The 17,955-nt window shown below is 30.7% G+C and overlaps 3 long non-coding RNA genes across 7 annotated transcripts in view; 1 reads left to right on the forward strand and 2 right to left on the reverse strand.

The window, feature by feature from the left end:
- Positions 1-18: 18 nt before the first annotated feature.
- Positions 19-716, reverse strand: LOC125385501. The gene is made up of 2 exons (XR_007224871.1): positions 330-716; positions 19-263 (listed from the first exon to the last, which is right to left on the reverse strand). It is a non-coding gene; the product is annotated as an uncharacterized LOC125385501 (long non-coding RNA).
- A 2,587-nt stretch (positions 717-3,303) lies between these two features.
- On the forward strand, positions 3,304-6,088 carry LOC125385503. Of its 2 annotated transcripts, XR_007224874.1 has the most exons (3): positions 3,304-3,669; positions 3,840-4,191; positions 4,886-6,088. It is a non-coding gene; the product is annotated as an uncharacterized LOC125385503 (long non-coding RNA). The 2 variants fall into 2 exon arrangements; XR_007224873.1 differs by having other exon boundaries at positions 3,304-4,191.
- Positions 6,089-8,658: 2,570 nt separating this feature from the next.
- The window catches only part of LOC125385499, a 43,831-nt gene continuing 34,534 nt past the window's right edge, over positions 8,659-17,955 (reverse strand). For 2 of the 4 annotated variants that reach the window (XR_007224869.1, XR_007224866.1), the window contains 5 exons: positions 16,819-17,076; positions 16,267-16,443; positions 15,263-15,506; positions 12,106-12,200; positions 8,659-12,026 (listed from right to left, as the gene is read on the reverse strand). This is a non-coding gene — a long non-coding RNA (uncharacterized LOC125385499). Of the gene's footprint in view, positions 12,027-12,105; positions 12,201-13,859; positions 15,103-15,262; positions 15,507-16,266; positions 16,444-16,818; positions 17,077-17,955 lie in introns of those variants that run through there. The other 2 variants (XR_007224868.1, XR_007224867.1) reach the window with 2 other exon arrangements.

A 17,955-nucleotide genomic window follows, 5' to 3' on the forward strand; every position in this document is an offset into this window, starting at 1 on the left:
AACAATTCTCCGTTTAACTCTAAAGACAATTTTTCAATATATTTCCTTTACAAATCACAATCTCTTTTCTTTGATCTCTTAAGTAAATTTTAGAAATACAATAGAAAACTTTTAGGAAAGTTCTTTTCCAATTACATCTATCATTTCTCTACCGACATGCCATTGAGAGAACTACATTTCTTTTTATGTTAATTTGAGCAATTTTTTGATATATACAAATATGCGATAAGCTGGCTCGTTGAGTCGTCGGTAAAGAACGGCATCTGGAATGGCGAAAGTGAAACTATAACTGAAGTTGTGAGTATAAGACCCATAGGATGCTGACTCACATTTCCATTTTTCCTTCCTCTCTTCGAGAATTCCTTCGGTACAATATGACGCACTCCGCTAACACAATTTCCTTTGTTACGATCGTCCGAGTATAAAACTAACAGGATTTGACCCAATTTGTTGGTCTTTTGTTAATAGAACAGAAAAGAATAAGCAAGCTGTTACTATTAAGAAGGAAAAACTCCTTTCGATTTGTAGAGAAAAATAGCAACAGCAAATATTTAATTTAAAAGAGATTCATACATTTATAATGAAATACATAAAACCATTATATTAAATAAAAAATGGAAGACATGTTTATTGAACTAATTAGATCATTGCAGTACTTATTAATTATTTCAGCAGCATTATTAATGTATTAATTATATTTTCAAAAAAAAATGATACTTTATATCTATTATAGTTGTTTTTTATTAAAAAGATTTTTTATAGAAATACTTAATTGATCCAAGTGCTTTTATAATTTCTATGCTAAAATATTGAAATATTTATTTCCTAACAAAATAATAAGAATAATTACTCGTAGGAATATCTCAATTTCTTAATGCCTCTCTTGACATTGAGGAAGCGACTATTATTTAAGAAACTTTAGAGACACATTTCATACCAGTTTCTTGATGACCACGAAGGATTCTTCATTCATAGGAAGAAGATCCGTGTTACCTGAGTGTCCTAGACCTTGCGCGAGGGTGAAAGTCGAGGTCGAGATCGACTCGGTGATTTGGATCTCATTGAGGAAGCATCGATCCAGCTGTCTAAATACAGATATTTCTCCTCAAAAAGTATTAAATGACTAAGATAGATAGAATTCAATTCCTATGATAAATTAATTTATTTAATGAAATACTATATTCTGCATTAATATGTACATATTTCCTTATTTCTAATTTGAAATAAGAAAATAAAAAAATCTGTACTTTCTGTTATTAATTTAAGTACTTCTATTTTCTTTCCAATATAAAAGTCTTATAATAAATTGATTTGTGTATGGGAACATGATTTTTGTATAAAGATATTTTTTCAATTCATTGAAAAGTATTATTTTAGCTAGAAAACTTGGGTTAAAATATTACATTAAATAAAACGAGGATAAAGAACATGAAAAACGTACTACAAAAAAATTTTTGCAATATCGTCATCATCAAAAAATTCAAAACATATTGTACAGCTGCCATGAACCACTTATTCTCTAACTAGACACTTTGAAACCAATTCCACCATCTAAAAAATCACATAATAGATATACATTATAATTTTTATATATCAACTAAATTATATAACAACTTTTCCACCTATACGTTCAATTTCTAAGTGAATAAAACGATAATAAACCGAAAAAGACAAATGTCACATTTTGTCACTGTAACAGTATTTTAAACAAGCAGTGGATCATGGATAGAAAGAAACTTTCACGACAGGAAGAGATATTTTGCAACTTATGAGAACCTGAATTTGCTTTTTTTTATGCCGTGGGCCTGGTGGCCATGTTTGCCCCGCTGAAATTTTCATATACCAATAGAAAGTTATGAGTGCGTCCAGTTTTCACGATTCCACGAGCCGGATTCAACGGATACGTCGTGACAAATCGTTCTCTATCTCTTTCCATCATTCCTCCTGACCTGGTAATCGTGATTTTCTAAATTGTTTGCTCTCCAGTAACACGTTTGTCTCGTCTAGTCGCATTCTTGTAATTCTGTTCCTGCGAGCTGGTCGATTACTTTGATTTTTTGTAACTTCTGTAGAGAATATTTGATACCAGAGAATTATTGCAGTATAGTAGAGAGTAAATTGTTAGGAGAAGATTGATAATATTATTATCAATTAATGGACAACAATTTTGGATAAAGATCTTTGTTATAATAGGTAAATATAATATTAAAGTAGAGGAAATTTCGCATTAAATTGAATCCACTATGCAATAGTCCTTTTACTCTTTGATCTTCTTTTTTATGTTTAGTATACCATTTCATGTTTGCTATACATATGTACTTCATATTTGTATAGAAAGTGATTTTGGAAATTCATCTGCGTGCAAATATATAATAGTGAATTCATATAGAAACTTCTTTTATTTATTCATAATAATAACTTTATAACTTCAATAATTTCATAAATTGTCAGTTATAGGAGAAATCAACTTTTTTATCAATTAATGGCCAAGGTTAATTCCTAATAATTAACAAACATATTCTGTGTCAGTTTAATTAATAAAATATTAGCAGTCTCATAAAAGTTCTCATTACACAACCTTATCATGGAATTTTACTTTGCATCAAAGTAAGTCTCAAATTTAATTCATTTCAATTTAGAATTATTATTTAATCCTATTACCACTTTCTCTCTATACAGAAGTTTTCTGTTTCCAATAAGTTTTCCTATTTTTTAGGAACATCTACCTGAAATTTCCGATATCAAGAAAGACACTTTTGATCCTTATAGCCTTTTAACCCTTTAACCCCAACTTGTAGGCAACCAAATTGGTGATTACTCAATAAGTGTATAACTAGCAATAAATCTGAAGCTTTAATATTGGAAATTTTTGTATATATTGATATACTATGTAAAGAATTAAAATTAATACGGTATCGAAAGAGGTCGTGTGATATTTTATATAAAATACAAAAATTGTTAAAATAAATATAAAAATTGGGTACTTTGCTATCCTATTGCTCATGCATTGCTAGGATTGAAGAGATTGGTGAGTTCTTATGATTCCCATAACATCTACAAAGAGAAGTGGGTTTGATTCAACAGAAATACGAATGTGAAAGTAAAATTCCATTGCACCGATTCTTATTTATCTTTATACATGCGTATGGATAAACACACAAGAATAGGACCATAGATATTTTTACACGTTTCAGCAGACGAACACATTCGAGAACCATTCCACGGAAGTGATTAGAAAACTTTCTCCACTGGCCGTGACCTCGATCCGACTGACGTTTCGGTAACAACGAGCTGGAATGCCACATAAGGCGAATTAGTGGCCACCGCTGAGTTGCAACAGAGATAGCACATTGGTGATATGAGGAAGTCGTTAGTGTTTAGTTCTGTAGGGCTTCTTTGTTCTATTGGATTTTTATGAAGCAGTCTTTTAACGTTCCCTTGATTAGGATTTATGAGTGTGAAATTTCAACGAAGGAAGCTCGTTCCCAGAAATTGATGGAAGGTAAAATGAAAAATAGCATCAAGGTGGTAGGTTTCCATGAATAACTTATTTTTCATCTACTCCCCATTAATGTAGCTTATAGTGAATTTTTTCTTTTTGATAAATTGATGTAAAGTGAAATGGAATATAAAATGATGGTGTCATTCTTTTGAAGGAGTGATTATAAGGTAATTTTATGTTGTAATTTTCACAGCATTGTTCACGCTATCTAACATCGTTGAAGATTGCAGATCAATTTTATTTCTCATTTTTTACAAATTAGTTAATAGTTAATTAGCTAAAGTTAAAAATTCAATCTATACATTCAATTTAGATCTCAAAATTTGAATGTTTTTAGTGGTAGAAATTAAATTAGATATTTTTCGTTAACAAAAGAAAGACTTGAAATGATAAGGAAGGAAATAAAATAGTAATATCGATAAGAGAATTGTAAAAGAGAAATCACTTGAAATTTGAAAGTTTCCAAAATTTACAATGTTGAGCAGTAATATGTTAAATTGTAATGCAACGTCATTAAATATTCAACAAACGTCGATGACATGGTCATCATATGCTTACGAATCTGTCACGGTATAATCAAATATTATTCAATGTCATGGAACGTGACTGACATGCGAACGTTTTATTACATGTGTATTAGGACATTCATGGAACGATGAATTATGTTTTGAATGCACCGTAATAGTCTCGTGAGTAGAACCTTAATGCAATTCCTATTTATGTTCAACAAAATATTATTTAATACCTGATCCAAGTAATCACAGGATCGTTTATTTTATGGCACCTTATTTTATCAGGATTAGTGTTTTGATAGATTTAATTTATTATTTGCATTTCAAATTTAGTTTTTAATTAAACGCTACGTTTTAATTTTATATTTAAATGTAAAAATATTTTTTATTTTGTATAGAGTTAAACTATTCAAGTAATTTTGAACAATAGTAACATTGCAACATTAAATACTATATTTATATTTAAGGCAATATATATTTATAACGCTATCTCTCATAATTTACATCACAGTGTTATAAAGATACTAAAAGAATGTAAAAGAATTGTGCAATTGGCAATGCAATTTTGTTCCTAGATATAAGTCTAATCTCGTAACTATCTGTATCGTGAAATGTCGACTTATACGGGTCAAGATCTTTCCCATGAGAAATTTTTATCGATTATTAAGTGTAACCTATCTCAGTATTTGTGTACTTAACTAAGCAAACACACCTAATTACAAAAATTATTTTTTCAAATCTTTCTCATTCATATATTTTTAAATACAATTTTCATTTATATATAATAACATTCTTATTAGCCCTTTTTATTATTATTAATGATATATTTATTATTAAACAAATTTTTCATAGATTTTTAATGAATTTTTAGTTAAATCAAAGTTAATCTTTTGATAAAGAAAGGCAATATCCTCTTTTGATTGGGTTGTCCGTTTGCAAAAATCGTCCTAGATATTGGAAACTCATCGCAAACAAAAGTTTAATGAAAGCCATGAATCAGCCTGACAGAAATCACAGAAGCTCGATCAGATGCTCGAGATTCTTCGCGAAGAACGAACTTTACGCAAACAGGATAACCCTATGTAATGGAATGGTAATTGAACAGGAATCAGTTTTCCTCTGCCTACAGCTTCGTCAAGACGGAGAATAAATTATACGTTAATCGTGTTTAAAAACAACATTCGTAAAAACGAGTTTCTACACTAACAAATTGCTTAACAATGCTCACCATTACTTGGATTTCTTTCCTTTGTTGAAGAAAAATTACAACAATCAGGTTAAGTAATCATTTTAGAATATTTAGATTAGAAGGCTATTTAGAGATCTAACGAATTCTCTTATCTTCCATACTTTTCCCTAAAGAAAAAATATGTGACTTTAATCTATATCTTTTATATTCCAAAGGATTATATTTTCATCCAATAATCTTATAAATATATTGCAGATATTTAGAAATAGATGTGAAGAGTCGTAAATAACAATTAGGAACGGCAATAAAAGAATTGAAAAATAACTAAGATATGCTACTATAAGAAAATAATAATAGGAATACAAACTATTAAAAAAGGTTAAACGTAAGTAAAATCTCACAGTTCTTCGTTAGTCTATACTATTGTTCTCCACTTCCGTAATTGTTATTTGCCCGCATATTTCAATTACACGCGCAACGAGCGCGTGACGCAATGCGAATTAAAATTCCAAGTCGAAGGTTTCACGTTACGTGATCCACTTTTCGATGAACATCGGACGAATTTCGTTACCCAAGCAAATTTTGCTGAAAAAGGGTGTAACAGTCGAATCAATTTCACACAAGGAAGTTAGAGTTTAGCATTGTTACGCGACTGACCTTTATCGTTACGTTCCGTCTGTTTGAGTTTCTCACGGGGTGTGTATTTTGTATTCTGAACGCTAGAGCGTGTGTTTGTGTTGTATCGCTAGAACTGCCAACCTATAATGTGTACCTAAATATGTTATACATAGTTAATTAAAATTAAGGCAATATGATAATAACATATAAGTATATATATTCAAGTTCCTGTACCAATAACAATAAACTTTAATATTATCAAAAATATTTGAATGTTTTTAGTAATTACGAAAATAAAAAATTTGACTGATCATTTTGATTGATTTGGTAGTTATAATATTAATCTACGTACATATAAATATGTGAGATATAATAAACTAGTACATATGTTATGTATATTAGTATTATAGTATTTTATATAGTTTTTATCCTCAAGTATTTATCCTCAAAGCTTAATTATTCAATAAAAGTAGACTTGTATACCCTAGTCATCAGAAAAGAAATTATTGTGTTGTTTGATCCTAACCTACATTTTATTATAGCTTGACTGAAATTTCCAAAAAATGTCTTGTTGCTCAAGTAGGATAATCTGCCGATAAAATATGATACGAAGAAATCTGATTATGGCTACATTGTGTTTATTGATAACTGTATAGATTTTACTTACATTCTATCACATATTTGATTATTGCGTGCAAACTGCACTACTATAATTATGCAAGATACTTTATTTTAAGGAACGGATTGTATGTATAGAAGTTTCTTATGTATGAATAATGAAAATGGATCAAATATTTGTTACTATGTCGATATATGGAACAACTCTATAATTCGTGTCGAGGTAACAAATACTTTATACCTTAAATATTAAAGATTCATAATGCTTTTAAGGTATTTGAAACTGTTTCGTAACGCATATCTAGATAGAGTAGCTAAATTATTTGAGGTACTCAAGGTTACTAGATATATACTGTATGTTAAAGTCACTAATAGTTGAAGTAACTAAAGTATGTAAGTGTTATATCCAAATATCTCATGCATCTAAATAATCAAGATATAGTCACGCACAAAACTAAATGGACACATAATGGAAATAGATATCAACGAAGTTACGTTAAATTCAGCTTATTTAGGTAAAACTGTAAATATTAATTTCAGTTATTGATTAAATAATCTCTGTACTATAAGGATATATATGATAAATAAAACTTAACTATGCAACACTAGCACTAGCCCGATTAAACCTCTTCAATACCTAAGTACTTCCACTATTTGTTCACTTATTTTATCATATCTCAAAATATTTCATATTTTGATCAACCGATATATTGCATAACAAATAGAATACCTATGATATTTTCAATAGAAGTTTCTATTTTCACATTAGAAAATATTTATTAAAATACATAACACTTTCAGGCTAATGTACAGCTCTTCATTACTATATAAATTAGTCGTCACCTATTCATAAACCTAATCATTGGTCATACTAGAAGGATCGCGGCGCGGCGCTACGAAGGATGCTTATCGAGCTCGAGGAAGGTTTACCCTGACTGTCCCTGACCCACTTCCGGTCAAGTTCATTGCTCATCCACGGCGCGGCGCGTTGACCTCACCTTGTACGCGTGCCGATCTTCTCTCTTCCTGATTCTTTCCCCTGCTCGTTGCTTACCTGTCGCTATTCAATCTGTACGCCTACGAATCTCCAGAACCAGCATGTGACGATGATGGTAACCAATTCATTCTGTTCGGTGTATCCGAGTCGTGAAAATGGCAGAGTAAAATGAAACTTCATCCTTTTTTTTATAATTTAACACACAAATAAATATACGCTTACAAAGTTTACGTGGCAGAAGTTAAGGTGTTCGAAAAATTGAAAAATCGAGAAGATATGTAAATATGGGTCCTGGTTATGCTCCTTTTTTGTGCTTATGGTCGTGTTCCAATGCGGTGAAAGTTTTTTGCGGCTTCGAGAACTGCATAGGTTACGTAAAATACTTTTTAAGGCTGAACAATTTGTGGGAATTTTATATACCTATTCATAGGGATATTTTGTTGTCCTGTGATGTCGTTTTTTGGTTAATAAGTATTTTATTGGATAATAAATGAGTTAAGGAAAGAAGTTCCGATACTAGTTTTTTATTTTCAGGTTAACAGAGATTCTAAAACATTGTAGATCTTGTTCTTCCTAACTAATCATATAAGTTAAAAGCAGCACGAAAATTTTAATGGTGGATTGTAATTGGGAAACATCAGTTTTAGAAAGTATCTTTCACTATGACTCATTCTGCTTTTTCCATTTTTATTCTTCAGAGAATTGAACCATATCAACTACACATTTTTATAGAAAACAACAAATCACTGAGGTAATAAAAAGCTATAATGTATAGAAACTCAATCTTTAAAGTCAAATAAACCAAATGAAGTATTTTATTACAGCAATTAGTATCTGGAACAAGGTAATTACAATCTCATCCTTTACGATTTACCGATTCATTGATCGAGGTCAAACATAACATCATATTATAATGCTATGTAATGATCGCATATTAATAATAATGCTATGTAATGATCACATATTAACATAATATTAATTGTTTGATCCAAATTTAACTTATTTCAAAATATTTTCCATATCTCTGAAATTAGGCTTCAGTAATGGTTATGTAAGAAATTACCCATAACCTTGACAGTGTATCTCAAGATCATTAACCTCAGAGAGTTAAGTCGTTTCGTAAATAATTATCAAACAATTAAATCATACATTTTTTTCTAAAGAGTAGTATTTTATCCAGAGAGGCAAGACAGATTTACCAAATGGCTTTTTTTTACCAAGGTGACGTTATAACACGCGTCAAAAATGCTGCAATAAAAATAATTAACGTAATTGCAGCTTCCATTCGTGATAGGGGGATGAATGCGTGTGACGCGCTTCACTTAAGGTACATAGTTGACAATTCTAACTTTAATCGTTTAAAACGAGTTGATACACGAAGATAATATTCATTCGAGACAATCAAGTACAATCAACGCAGTTCAACGGTAGAGTTCGTCGACGTTAGCGTAATCACGAAAACAATAACATAATTACTCAAGTAGTCTGTAATTTTAGTTGAAGAGGCTAACATTCTTGCATGCCATAACTTTTCGAGCTGTACTTCGTTATTACCTAAATTAAACAATTCTCGTCGCCTCTCTCTTCGTTATATAGCTTTTAGTGCAGTTTAATTGGAATGTGGTACAGTAGCATGCAATTTTTGAACGTAGAGTAATATCAAATGCTATGTATGTACATGTATACAATATTTTTAAGTTTTATTATATAATATATTTTTTAAATGTAATGTCTTTAAAATATTTTTGACAAAACTTGTTACACAATTTCTTATTATTTTCAGAACATTTTATAATTTGTTTTTGAATTTAGAAATGGAACTCTAGGGATTTAGTTGGGAAAAGTAGAATAGGTTTGCTTATGGTCACATGGTCGGACATCAAGTTCTTTGCTTATAAATTATTCTCTACGAGGAAATCTAGAAATTTCTTAAATTTATATTGCAAACTTTTTGAATTTGTAGCCTAATTTTAAAAGAATTTCAACTTAGACTATTTGTAATTGGTAATTTGACTTTTCAAAATCTTTCTTTCTCAAGATCAACCAATTAAAAAATTCAAATTTAATGATCAAAGAATTTAATTAATTATTAAATTGAACGACGCAAAAGTTACTGTAACTATTCTAAGGTACTGACTTACAGTACTGAAAATTTAATGATGTATATTTAATGATATAACTATTGATTAAGAACATAAACAGGTCGTTTCATTTTTTTATAACAACTTTTTCGAGCTCGTGGCGCTTAAGAAAGAGATTAAAGTTTATGTTTTTTGATAATTTCCACCAGCATTCGCCTTCCAGCGGTAGATACCCGTAATTTCACTGTTTCCTTAAGGTAGTCGCAAATTGTATTTTTTTCTTTTTTGTGTGCTTTCAACAAAGGTTGTTAGTAATAAAGAAAATGGAAGTTCTGTGAAAAGCATCGAACACCATTTGTAAAATATTGTCATCACTCTTAAAAGATCATCTTGCGTTACGTGTTTGCAAAAACGAGTCTCTATGGTGCAATCGTAATTGAATGAACAATGATGGAATACTTGAAATGATTGAGAGAATATGAATGGATAAAAAGATGATGGATATTGTCGTAGGAACGACTGCAGAAAATGAAACATGGAAATGTCCTTTGCTTTTGAAGGTTATGTATTAACAGTTAAACTTCTGAGGTAAAATGTAAAACAAAATTGCAATTCCGCGCTTAATCTTATATTTTATCAATAATATGATGTCACACCTATTGTCCAGACAAACTTAAGAAACAACCTAAACTGTGTGGCCAGGGAAAGGAGTTCCTAGGACATTGGAAATAAGGTTGATACGAAGGTGGATTATTAAAGTAATTACAGAGAAAGAGCAGTAGGGGGCTGGACACAGTGGAGGAATTTGTCTCGCTTTCACCTATGACGATCCTCAAAGTGGAGGCAATGTTGTCACAGATAGAAAAATCCATTGTCTTCGCAATCAATTAGATTCATGATAGTAATCCATCGTTTCTAGGACTTCGTGTATCCTCCAGATGTAACGCAATACGGGCGAAGAATGGGATAGGAATAGAAAAGGCCAAGCTTGACGTCCGATTGTAATTTTGTGTAATTCCATGGAAGCTTTCTAGTACCAGGAGGAAGAAAGGCGGTTAGTTTGATGGGCTGGTTGCTTCAGGTTGTTTCCGTGTGCTATCGCGGAAACACGTTCACCAAAATTAGCTTGCACGATACCACTTCCTTTTTTCCTTTTAATCCTAGCTTTTCGCTTTCGGTTTCGCTAGAAGTTTGTTGGAGACAATGAAGAAAAATGATATAGACTTTCAGGTCATTTTTGTTGGTTACAAAGTTCATTAATTAGGTGTTTTATTGAGGGCTCCTCTCGCTAGGAAAAGAGTAAAACTAGTTAATAAAGGACATGAGATATGGTTGTCTATTTTTATTTAGAATTTGTGGAAATGTATTAAAAAGTAAAATTAAGTTCGATGTAGAAAAACTTAGGAGAGATTAAATTGTATAATGATAGAAAGAGATAACTAGAGTCATTGGTTAGAAACATCAGCAATTTCATAAGAGCGAGATTTGTTAGCGGCGTTTATTAGTGAATTGCTTTATATGTAAGAGAAATAATAAGAGAAAGAAATCGATTTCCTATAATATAGATATAATATACGTAGAAAGTCAAAAGGAAGGTAACGAATACAATGAAAACAATAAAAAAAGCAAAGTTGACAGAGAAATTACAAGATATAGCAAAGAAACTAAAAATACTAAAAAATATAAAAGATATCGGGGGAAAAATATAAATGATAATAAAAAGGAAAATAAATTTGATAAAAACAATGTATAAATCAATAAAATGGAAACAAAGAATGGACGAAAAAGAGACAAAATAAAGATAGAGAATGAAATCCAAACTGATGAAGGGAAGCTTCATCATTGTTAGGTTAATCTCGCAAGGATACCTGGTAATCTGTTCTAATCAGCAAACTACACTCGATCAATTATCCGTAACAATGTAAACGAACGAGAGTGAAAGTAAGAGAAATTTATGATTCGTTTTATCACCCGCAGGTGAATCGATGCTCCCTGGTCGGGATATTATTCATCCGTGAGATAAAAATCGTATACTTTCTAAGCTGAGACCTTCCCTCGGTACTTTGAAATATTAAAACGTTTTGCAAACGTATCGTTCGATGTTGGGAGTAATTGAGGCTCGTAAGTGACCCGTTACTTTCTAAATTCTTGTGCGTTTGACTAATATCAGTTCGTCACGTAGTACATGCGTTTTGTTAGACACGACGTTTAACAATGGAATCTAATCTTCTTTATTGTCAATTAATTATTACGATATTACGTTGTTTGGGTGTGTAAAGAGTTTATGAGATCGAGTAGCTCTATCTTTCTCCTGGGGGAAGTGTTCATTTACTTTTCAATAGAATCTTCTTTGTTATATGTTAATTTATATGTTGATTATTATGGTATTACGTTGTATGAAATCGTAGTATTTTCCAGTATTGTGTTTGTATTAGTATTATGTATTAATGTTATGTTTGTATAGTATTTTGACAACATTGATGATCAATTACTAGGTAGAAGTTCTCGTCTAGAAATAAATTTTTTAAATAAATAAATAAAATAGTAATCCATATCTTCTAAATTGGTAAACATTTGTAACTACGTACCTTGATCTCCATTATAGATAAACAAAGAATAACTATAGCTTTCTCTTCATTGATATTTTACAATTTGCTACAATATGTAGTACCATGGTCGTAACCTACAAATAAACAAAATGAGAAGGAAATCAAAAATTCTATGAAAGATGAAAATCTTAAAATAACATGAACTTTGCTGAATATAAATGAGAGGACAGACAGATCTTGGGTATCTAGGCCTGCCAGACCACCGCGCCGCGCCGGTATCTTTTCCCTTTCACCGGTACCACGCAGAAAAATCCGATTTGGTACGTGTACTTGCTGTATCTCGTATACACATACGTAAGTACTTGTGTTTCAATATCTGTACGTGTAAACCAAATGATTTCCTACGCATTAATATGCCATCAAAAACCTTAGGAACTCTCAGCTATTTGTATAATTATTTCTTCATTTATTTAAGATTATAGAAATTATTTGTATATATAGAGAATTATTAAAATAAAGAAAAGGATTGATTTTCAAATGAATAGTAAGGACATAAATGCAATAAAATGGGAATGAGTTTATACAAAACGGCTAGAAAGACTAGATACAATCAAGATTATGTCTTTCTGTACATTGCCAAGAAATGCATTGGCGTCACATCTATAGACGTCATTGTCGTTTCTTCCTGTTCTGTCCCACATAACGGACCAAGGTAGCTATCGATGTCTTGTTTCAAAACTCTCGTAAATCTCCCATTTTATTGGCCTCCTTAATAAAGAAGTATGTAAATTGACCTGATATAACCATATTATAGATCGATATTTTATGCTAACATAAACCGATCTTATTTGTAAATTGCCATAAACTTAAAGAATTTTTTAAGTATCCTACTTTTATAATATAAAAGCAATTTGTAGGATAAATCAATTGTTACTTTTATAATCTTAAATTTTCCAAAATCAATAAATTTTCAATCACTCGAATTTCTAAAGCTTCATTGACATCCAGTTTTTCTATGAAAAATATCTTTCTAAAAAAGAAAAATAATCTCTTTTCTAAAAAAGAAAAATATCATGTAATAAAAATTAAAAAATCAGCTATTAATTTCACAGAATTACTAATTCTCCTAAATTTCCTAGATACCTAGCTTTATGTAATAAGCAAAATTATCTCGTAATAAAGGATTACAAAATCAAGTGTTATCTCTACAGAATCGATTACAGGTTTGATCGTTTCTCCCTGGTGATTGGATGTACACGGTCCTGGCCATTCATCTTGCGAAAGACAAGTAACCAAAGCAGCGTGCAATGAGCAGGGGATCTGAAGGAGGCCGGGGAGAATCCTCGAATTCAATGCCCGGATACACGGCGAGCTGATGATTACACAGTACCCATAACCATCCTACTCCCATGTACTTGAGCGGTTCGACTAGTAGAAGACACCTGCCCTCTCTGTTGAATAACTCTAGAAACGCGTCATTCTCTGCATTGTCTCATAGATTTTGTAATCTGTAACGTGCTTTACATAGGTTGGTAACACTGCGATAAAACTGCAGTTAGTAATTAATCTCGAATATTTTAATAAGAGGGAATTTTCAAGGATAGATTGTCAATTTCAATTTGATGAAAATTATATTTGATGTATAAAGTAATGCAAAAGTAACGCAGTTCTTATCACGATTTTTCTTTTTCGTAAGTATGTTTTTTAAATATATTTTCTTTTATTCAAAAGAGACTATTGGAAGTAATAAGATTTTTTGGGCGTCATGAAACATATTTACTATTTCTACATCATTCTGTAGTTCTAAAAAGATATTTATTTCCTCTTTTTTATATCTGACAAAACTTTTCGACGATATATACAATAGAAATAATCTTGGAAGTTAGCCGAAGTTAATTTTTTTAGTATTGGAATTATAATGATTGGCTTACCATAAATTTTAACTTGATATACTTAAGATGACGCTTGTTGGATGGAGAAGGTTAGGAATGTAATTTTCTATAGAAGTAGGAGTGAGAGGATGAATTTCAAGGACGTTCGCTGAGCAGCAATTCTAGTTATTCGATTTTACATCAATCTCACTGGTAGTTACTATAGAAGCATTATTCATCAATACATTCACTTTCTATTCTCTAACTCCATATAGTCAACCATCGTCTCACAAAATTTACATTCAGATCTACAAATCTACATTCCGTGATAATTTAATTAATATGTCAGTTCTCTTAACTTTTGAATCTTATCATTGTAATGTATTCTAATATCTGATTGTTCTGTTAAAAGTTCAATCAAGTTGAAGAAAATCGTTCTAAGCGGAAGAATAAAGAAAAATTAAATTAATTAATTAATATTTTATAACTTTCGAGCACAAAATCTTTCTTTGTGTTACTTTCTAAAATTGGAATAGCACTTTTTTCCCCTCTGTGAAGAATGATTCTTTCATGTATTTAAATCTAACCCCTTAAAAGACACGAAAAAGTTAAGATATTTTATTTCATTTTATATGATAGAGAGAATATGTATACAGTAATTAGATTACTTTGCTTGAATACTCTGAAATAAATACATAGGATACCAGAAGAACGTATACACATTTTAACAAAAGGCAAACGTCCATAGATAACATTTATTAAACATTTACTATACGTTTTTCGATTCGTATCATGTCAATTCCAATTTAATAATTGAACGATCAATATCAAATCTAATCCCTTGATATGATAAGAGTAGAAGGATATATACATACATATGTATATGTATGTAATATGAACTATTATAACAGAGTAACCTATTTAGACTATATACACTTTCTTTATCCTATAATTTACTAACTAATCAACATCAGCTCTAATCACTTGCACTTTCGTTATCTTAACCTCTCCAAATCATATTTCATATTCATCTATGCAATATATGCTATACTCTAATTTCTATGATTCCAACTGCCATCATCTTTCTTCCATCAGCAATCATGCACTGTACTATTACCATTATGTATCATTTATGCCAATAGTGGAATCCGTAAACGCTAGTTTTCTGGCAAAACGGGAAAAGTCATACACTTAATAATGATATTCCATTGACTATGATAATGCGGTAGCTGTAGTAGACGATGTTATACCGTTATATAACGCTTCTATTAATATCTTTTCATTAAGTTCTACTCAAAGAATCGCGAGCTGTCATTACGACATACCTATGTCTTCGATAAAAGCTGTCTGCCGTACGACAGTTCTTTTTTCCTGGCCGGAGAATCATAACGCATGGAAGCACCATGAGCCGGCCAAGTGACTGACCCATGATTCCTATCATGAGATTGCATAAGATCGCGCCACCATATACATACTATAAGCCGCCTCTCACTTCTCTCGATCCTGTTTCGTTCAAGCTGACGCGAATATTTTGCGCTTGGAAAAGGCGCTTGAAATTCGTTCACAAACCTAGTGAAATTTGAGAGGTTAGGAATAAGTAACACTTAGTAGTTAGCTTTAATGTAAATTTTGGTTAGCATAGTGTATACAAGATGATTACAAGTGGAAACGGAATTTAAAGTAATTTAAAGTTATAATAAATCTAAATCTAATTTTAGAATGATGATTTTAGGATTTGATTAGAATTTTATTACTTTTCTATATTAGGAATGTATTAGAGCAGTTTTTTAGGAAGCATTTTTTTATAGCAAAACACTTTTATATGGTACTTTTGTATGTTATTATAGTTTCTCTATAAAGAAATAAAACTTGTATTGGTACTTTAGTAGTATTGGTTGGCAACTAAGTGGTTGCGGATTTTGTCATTAGGTGGTATTGACAAAATCCGCAACCACTTAGTTGTCAACCTAATTTATTAATTTATTAATAGCTTCGTAATAGAATTGTGTTTTAATGGTTCTATACTAGCAATACTTTTTCATTTTCAGGAAAACATGTAGGAAGTTAAAAAAGATATTCTTCTATATTTGGGATCTTTTAGTATGAATGATTAGTATGCAGAAGAAAGGTTAAGCTATGTAGAAAGTAGGTAACCAAAATAGTTTCTGTAATATCTGTACGGCAAATATGGAAGAAAATGTGTAAGATTAGAAAACAATTAGGACTTTATTGCAGTTCGAACGATATTTTCGCGCGTAATTAGACATTAATAAAATGTTGTTTGTAAAGTTTACATTAACGATGCTTAACTAGCAATGCTTCTACGCACCGGTATATACAGGCAATTTTCTTTTCTGCTCTAGAAGTTCGAAGAACAGTTCTACGTTTAGAACGATCCGATAAACCGGTCGTTGCTGAATTCTCCTGATTGGTATTTAACAACGTCGAATTATTACTAGGATCGTATGAGTGCTTCTCTCTGTCGTTTAAAGCTTAATAGTTTCCCCTGTAATTAAACGACCATGTTAACTACATTTTCAACACTTTTTTGTCATTTATTTCCAGTGCTTATATTATTAATAGATATATATGTATTTTATAACACAGCTTAAGTACTGCTACATATATACAATGTAAATACTATAATAAATACTTTTTATAGCCACTGTAAGTAGAAGATTGTTTTAGCTACTAAATAATATAACGAGTTATACGTGTACTGTACTGTATTATTACTATACTTTAAATATTTTACAAAATATGAACATGAAATGAAAAGATCCAGAAATAGCCATTCGTATATGTATCTATAAATATAACTATGTTAGTAGCAGCCATAATACTGTCGATTAACAAAATTTAGTAACATGCACTTATATACTTTCACTGATGTTTCGTTTTTGCTGAATGTATAGAGGAATAGCCAAACCTGCGGCCACTGTGAATTTCGATTAAATCTTTCTGATCGACGAGCACATCAATTGATATCGATTACAGCTAAGTATTTATAGCTCGATAGTGTTTCGTGACCCATTAGATCGCAACGTGTGATCAATACATCGCGTTGCTTGCGTCGAATTCGTGCACAAATCGAGTTCGGTGAGCAGAATGGCTGACTTGCTTTCTGTCTGCAAATAAACTGCAAAACGATTGCATAAAGATGAATCGCTATAGAAGCCTTCCAGCGCTATTCTCGAAGATATATTTAAGGACTTAACTTCTTTAAAGAGAATTTCTTTAGTTCTCTGTTTTCCTCTTTTGGGAGATGATAGATAGCATATTTTTAAGATTTAGGTACAGTACAAAGGTTTGTATGCTATTGTTGAAAACTCTTGATTGATATAAAATAAAATAATATTATATAAATATTAAATGATGAAATCATTTCTTTTTTTACAATGGTTTAATATTTGTTTGGTTTTTTAGAGTATAATTATGAAGGAGATTAAATAATAAATGTAATATATATTTCTACCAATTTTTCATTCTTCTTTAGAGCTGAGTTTATTATATTAATCATGTGGCAAGTTAGTAATAAAGTTCATAAAATCTTACCGATAGTAAATTTTGGTCATATCTAGTAGTAAACAGTTTCATAATACTTGAATTAAAGGTTACCAAGAAACTAACAAGATCCATAAAATTTCACAAAAACAAATCACCATCATCAAGAATGCATCATTTGCAGATTTAGGATAAAGGTACTCCAAAGTTCAAATAATTAACTTCTATTTATTGAACACTATATCCTTTATACAATCCAATAAAGAAACCCTAATAGATTGCTCTCCACTATCCACAGATCTAAGACAAGGTTCTTCAGTATTCTATACTTTATACCATAAATCTTAATTTATCACATACTATAACCTTCTTAATGTCTAAACAAAGAAATATTAGTAACTTATATTCCACAGATCCAAAACAAAAGAAACTCTACTATTCCACATAATCATCCAACCTGAATTCATCATACTCCATACTCTTTACATAAACTAATCTAAATGGATATAATGGA

Source organism: Bombus terrestris, chromosome 7 (genome assembly GCF_910591885.1).
Source record: "Bombus terrestris chromosome 7, iyBomTerr1.2, whole genome shotgun sequence".
Taxonomy (NCBI): Eukaryota; Metazoa; Arthropoda; class Insecta; order Hymenoptera; family Apidae; genus Bombus; species Bombus terrestris.